The sequence below is a fragment of the Glandiceps talaboti genome, chromosome 9 (genome assembly GCF_964340395.1).
Source record: "Glandiceps talaboti chromosome 9, keGlaTala1.1, whole genome shotgun sequence".
Lineage (NCBI taxonomy): Eukaryota > Metazoa > Hemichordata > Enteropneusta > Spengelidae > Glandiceps > Glandiceps talaboti.
In genome coordinates, this window is record NC_135557.1 from 19,243,725 (window position 1) to 19,250,226 (window position 6,502).

At 35.9% G+C, this 6,502-nt stretch overlaps 1 protein-coding gene across 1 annotated transcript in view; it reads right to left on the reverse strand.

Moving 5' to 3' along the window:
• Positions 1-6,257, reverse strand: part of LOC144440165 (uncharacterized) — an 8,190-nt gene extending 1,933 nt beyond the window's left edge. Inside the window, exon 1 of the mRNA XM_078129445.1 lies at positions 6,035-6,257. The gene's annotated coding sequence lies outside the window, so the exon portion shown is untranslated. The remainder of the gene's footprint in view (positions 1-6,034) is intronic.
• Between the last annotated feature and the right edge of the window lie 245 nt (positions 6,258-6,502).

Here is a 6,502-nt window from a genome sequence, read left to right on the forward strand (position 1 = left end):
CCAAAGCAAATATAATAAGTATTTACAAGTGGGGGAGGGCCTAGGGCCGGAGGAAATCAAACATGACCCTCCATCCATTCTCCATTTGTAAAAAGTGACCCTCCCCTTTGTCGCATTTTGTAAAACATGACCCTCCCCATGACAACTGCATATACTGAACTTTAATCAATATTTCCATTATATGTATACATACAAATTAAATTGTTCTGTATTAGAAAGCAATATTTGTGCATATAAAGTGACAAACAGTAAAATATTGGCTAGTTACCTTTCTCTTATAATCATACACAATCTAGTTAGTATCTAAAACATGCTTTCCATGTTGTGCATACTCTGCCTGATCTGGTCACTTGTAAAAGTTCCCTGATATCATTATCATCATCACCTTCAGTATTGCCATTATCAGTGTCACTCTAATCTGACTCACTGGTACTACTTCAGTCAGTACATGTATCACTGTCCGTGTTCTCTATGACATTCAAAACTAAATAATAATTAAATAATACATATTATATAGGGTAGTTTGTTATGCTGAGTTCAAAGAAGGGTGTCATCTTATGAACATATATTGCCATGGTAACCAAAATCACCATAATATGCTAATCATTTTTTCTTAAATTTGACATAAAACATTGAAAAAAATTAAATTTCCTTCTTTTTGGCATGTTTGACTTAGTGCTACCTGGTGTAACATAAATTGTATAAAATTGGATAGCTGTTTCCATGGAAACGTATGGTAGATGTGAAAATTATGTTTTCGTTATATACATACATCTCACAAATAACATTATAAATCTGATAAACATCTTTTTATTTACACATTGACCACACTACAAACGGTAGTTTGTCTTGCTGAGTTAAAAAAAGTGGTCATTTAATGAACGTCAGTTGTCATGGTAACCAAAATAACCATATTATGTGGATTTTTGAAAAATTAGACATAAAACACTTTAAAAAATTACAATTTAGGAAAAAACATCATTGCTGTTGGAATGTATAGTATGGAATGGTGATATCTGTTGTAACAAGGTTTCATGAGTTTTGAAATTATCTGTATCAAACTTATGCAATGCTAAAACTCTAAAATCACCAGAATAAATTGTAAATACCTAAAATACCAGCAGTCCTTGAGAATTTGATCTACACAACTTGGTTCAGTCTTTCATCACAAAATCTCCAAATGTGTATACATTTGAGTACAAGTTGACATGGGCGACTCGATACTGTATATCGTTTGTACATGGATAGAAATTTAAATCCGACAAAATTTCGAAGATCGTCTGCTGCTCTCCAACTGACATTGTAATTTGTATAGTGACAACTCGATGTGCGTACATGCGTATGTACATATTTCTGGGTCCCAAATTCAGATGATGATAATAGACACTGGATATCATTCATGTCATTGGGGACAACGGTAGTATCCATTGTTACAGGAATATTGATGAATTATCCAGAAATTTTCAATCACGAGGTTTGCCAGGCGTCCAGTGCAAGAAATATGGCGACTGTGACGCGGAAGCGAATGACGTCACTAGAATGTAATACAATGTAGCTTTTTTAGGAATCACATGTGCCTTGCATTTTCGCACGTGTGTATGTCTGAGCAAATATTCTTCCACTCGACTCTGAGGTAGGCTGAGGGCACAGTCTCAGCTCTGGTCGATAAAGTCACGATTACTACAAAATCTTTTGTAGTAACCGTGATAAAGTCAAGTTTATCAGGAATATTTCGAACGGGCCGTCCGTGTACATCTTCATACATGGACGTTTTAAGTCGTACATGATGAAAAGGTCATCAGGATAGCTTTAACCTTTACGAAATGATTGATTTGGACAATATCTTTTAAGTAACATCTCAGGGTTTGATGTAGGGTCTAAGCTCTGTAGGCTCTGCGACCTCTGTGACAGAGGGCCCTCTGTCTGAGAAGTCAACTCTACCTGTGTGCTAGTCTATCAGCTAGCCCTCGGATGTTCTTCCGATAAAATACGACACACAGCCGAACAACGCTATCGAGGATGGAACATGTAAACGTTGTTGATCATGCATGAGATGTCACACTGACCTCGTTTCCTTCGACGTCCGTATGAAACTAGGTCAAGGGTTAAATTCACCAGAACGAACACTTTCGCTCGTGATAACATTGCTAGTCTTGTTTTGCCGCGTAATCGTCAAATATTTTCCAGATAATTATGAATTAATTTCTTATTTTACACTTTGGGATTTTTAGTTTTGTTTGATAACCAGCCACCTTGAAAACTATGTACTCACTTTATTTCATTTTCTCTTGATTGGGTTCAGTACCATCCACACAGTGACACGAAGCAGTTTCATTGTCTTTCAAAAAAATACCCGTTCCTTGCTTACAGAAGACTTACTGTACATGTGGCATGGTGTATCGTCTACGACTATATTTGTCTTGTTTTAGTTGTAAAATTTGAACTTGCTGAAGAGAACTATGGCTAGGCATGTCTTATTTTGTTTCATTTATTTATTTTTTGTTTTGACGTATTGACTGTACTGTGTTGTGTCTATATGAACCTGTGTTTGCCATGATGCACTAATTTTTCAGGTAGACACAACAATGACAACACTGAATTGCAACATCAGTACAGCGTTGCGTCTTTTTATGCTGATTTCGACAATAATACAATTATGTATCAAAATAAAAGCAATCAACTCTCCGTAGTCTGTTTGAAAGCAAGACAAACAATCGGACCGCATTATTGTTCCAAAAAAGCAAAAAAATATTGTCATGAAGCTGACGTGCCTTCTTATATCAGTTCAAACACAATTTTCGATTTCATTTTGATCATGAGCCACAACCGGGGAACTCCTAAATTGGTCAGGAAACCCAGTTACATTTACATGCTTACTGGCCTTCAAAAATTTCGTTGCATCAGTAAAAGTTATTATTGTGATGGCCAAGTATAGTGTTTTTTTGAAAGACAATGAAACTGCTTCGTGTCACTGTGTGGATGGTAATGGACCCAATCAACAGAACATGAAAGTGAGTACATAGTTTTCAAGGTGGCTGGTTATCAAACAAAACTAAAAAGCCCAAAGTGTAAAATAAGAAATTAATTCATAATTATCTGGAAAATATTTGACGATTACGCGGCAAAACAAGACTAGCAATGTTATCACGAGCGAAAGTGTTCGTTCTCGGTGAATTTAACCCTTGACCTAGTTTCATACGGACGTCGAAGGAAACGAGGTCAGTGTGACATCTCATGCATGATCAACAACGTTTACATGAGAGTACAACTAAATGTTGTCTAAACTTCAGTGGAAGAGAAATTCTGTTGATCAGACACAGACTATTTTCATTTTCTTTAAACATCTTGACGATATGAAGCAAAAAGTGACACTGACAGACAGGCTAGTCCGTCCGTACCATACAGGAGGCACAAAATACCACGTGTGCATCTGCTTGACTGGGATTGATTGTGATCACGTAATATTTAGCACTAACTTTATGCTGTTGCGTCCAAATATTATTGAACTGTAATCTTTCTAAACAAGTCATGGAAATTGCCAGAAACCTGTTGACTTTAAGATTGAATATGTTACGATCAAAAATTTCCTTACTTTCAGTTAAATGTTCTAATGGGAAGCAACACAATCATTTAGTGTGACATCTGATAAGCGACATTGATGATGGGTACAGTGACGTAATTCGTAAACAAATCTAACGTTGGTAACTATTATTTCTGTTAATGATCCTTAAATATCAAGTACACCTGTCTTCATAGCAAACAGAAATCTGAGGCCAAGTTTTGCAACGAATGGATACATCATTTGACTCCACCATAATGGCACGCAAAGATGTTCTGAAGAGTGCATAAAGTTAGAGTAAAATAAGCACCAATAGCTAAAAAACCTGGCTCAAATTGTATCACACTCGCGCAGCTCAGAGCCCCCAGGGGTCGGAAAAATCAATAATCCGATTTTTCAGTAAACTTTGCAGCACTGTATAATCAAAATAATTGTACCTGTCAATGTACTGCTGCATAGTACAAGTACTACAGCTAAACACATCGTGGAATGATATATTTTCTTTGGACTGTACAGTGTATTACATTATGTTACATGAATGTGCTGAATGGCCGGCGAGGGATATTTATTACAGTCAGTATGTTGTGAAAGTCTTATCTACGATTATTTGAAAACAGCAGCGATTTCGGAATAATATTACAAATCATAGTAAGGCGCATTGCAAATATTGTTTTCAGGGAATGTCATCGACAACTTCCTAAATCATTAAAGAACAATGCATTTGGCCTGTTAAGCTTGCTCAGTCGTGATGCGAGTTGTTCAGACAAAAATCGGGGGAGGGGAGGGGCTAGTCCCTTATTTGAGTATACATTTATGTGCCACCCTTTGGGGTTCATTTTCTAGCCATTTGGTCTAAAACGGGGTCAGGTTTTTTTTCGAACTTCTGAAAGTCTAAAACGGGTCCGCTTTGCAATATATTTGATTTTTGCTTGGTCTAAAATGTGGCCCTTTGTCCTTTGCCGAATCGTAATTGCCATTAATTGCCCCTCAATGTTGCCTCCTAAGGAAAATGTATTTTGTCTAAATTTAATGCTAAATTAATAAATTAGTAAATAAATTAAGTCTAAAATGGGATATTGATTTTTGGTCAAAGTGGGTCTAAAATTGGGCCTAGGGTTTCCTGCACTCACACACACCCCTATCAGAGATGGCCACTGGTACCGCCCCGGGAGAAATATAGGTAAAAGTCAAACTAGTCCTAAACATGTGAAGTCACAATCAATTACACTGGCATATAGAAATAAATAATTTACATTCGAACAAACTCTATAAATTACTGTGGACTTTTCACACTGATCTATGTTTTGTCATTGCACAGAACTGCTAATTGTATATACGAATATTTAGACTTTTGTCGACAGGGCGCACTCCACAGTATAATGACATACTTTCGATTTGAATTATTAAAAGTTCAGTTATTTAAGTGTGCATAATTAGTAAGAAATAAAATAATACTTATATTTATATTCATATAAAGAGGAGTAACCAAACTCCAAACTGTTACAACTTGAGCTTGAATGAGAAATGTCGCAAAATTAATTGAGTATTAAAACTTCAACTTCAAAGATATTCAACTAAAGTCCTCCCAGACATTTTCATTATGATATTATATTAAATATTATATTTTGAAATTACTTTTATTATATTTCAGACTCTCTCAGAATGCAGAATTAAGTATGTACAAAGAAAGTTGTGAAAGGGCGCCCTCAAACGCCAGTCAGCATAGCAAATATGAGCCGGGCCGCAGCCTAGCAAATATATGCTCAAACGGATACATTTTATTGACAATGGGACCAAAAGGCACCATTCCTCTAAATTGTCTCTCATACAATGCTTTATTATTATATAATATTTAAACCCCCTCAGTTGTAATAATAATAATAATAATAATAATAAAAATCATCATCATCATCATCATCATCACTGCTACCATCACCATCATATTTAACAACAACATTCACGGACAGTGAGAGTGATAAGGTGAGATGGCACACTCAACAAAATGCAGCGTTTTATAAAACAATTTTCTTGCAATATATGTAGTTTTATTTTTGTATTTTGGCATGTAAAGTACTCGTAAAAATAAATGTTGAGTGCTCATCTCACTTTTACATCTCAAAACACACAAAACAAAATTGACAATAATTGAATCTTCAATTTGGTCACAAAACTACGGATTGTAAAATGTGATCCTCCCCCAAACATTATAATGCAAAATGTGACCCTCCCCAAGAACAGGCTTGTAAAATGTGACCCATCCCCCGAATCCCCCCCCCCCGTAAATACTGAAGGCTCCCTTAGAACAACTGGGCGGGTCACAGTGAATTTTCTACTCTCGCTCATTACGAACGAGCATCGTCAGAAATTTGTGAAAACGCAATAACGCATTACAATTTAAAACAAGCAGAATGGTAAAAGTATGAATACAATAATATTTTGATAACTCAAAATCTAAAATATGATTATAAAACTTACCGTGAATTCGGAGACGGATTCGAAAGCGGTTTTATTTCTGTTGAAGGTCACACAACACTTCCCTATGCTTTGTCAAACTGAAAAGACTGCAAAGCTATCAAAGGGTTAGCAATATGGCGGGCTCTTTCAATTCTTCGGCCTCAAGTTAAAGTTTGATAATTATACTCGAAAATTACAAATGAATGTAATAAACTACTGTTTTAAGACTTTGGTGTGGCCTTATGTCCGGTGTACCGTGTTGAGCCATTATATGTGACCGTATAAGAGATCTAGAAAGGCACTGTTCCTATTGCGCACCACCACTGAGCATATTAATTTCCCTCATTGAATAACCTGCACTACTATATTAAAAAGATATTTAGATTGACCAAAATTAGCCAAAACAAAACAAATAAACTAACATAAAATGTGTATCACTAGTTGAGTGAATAAAGATACACACAGCGGGTTTTTTTTCGATTTAGGCCT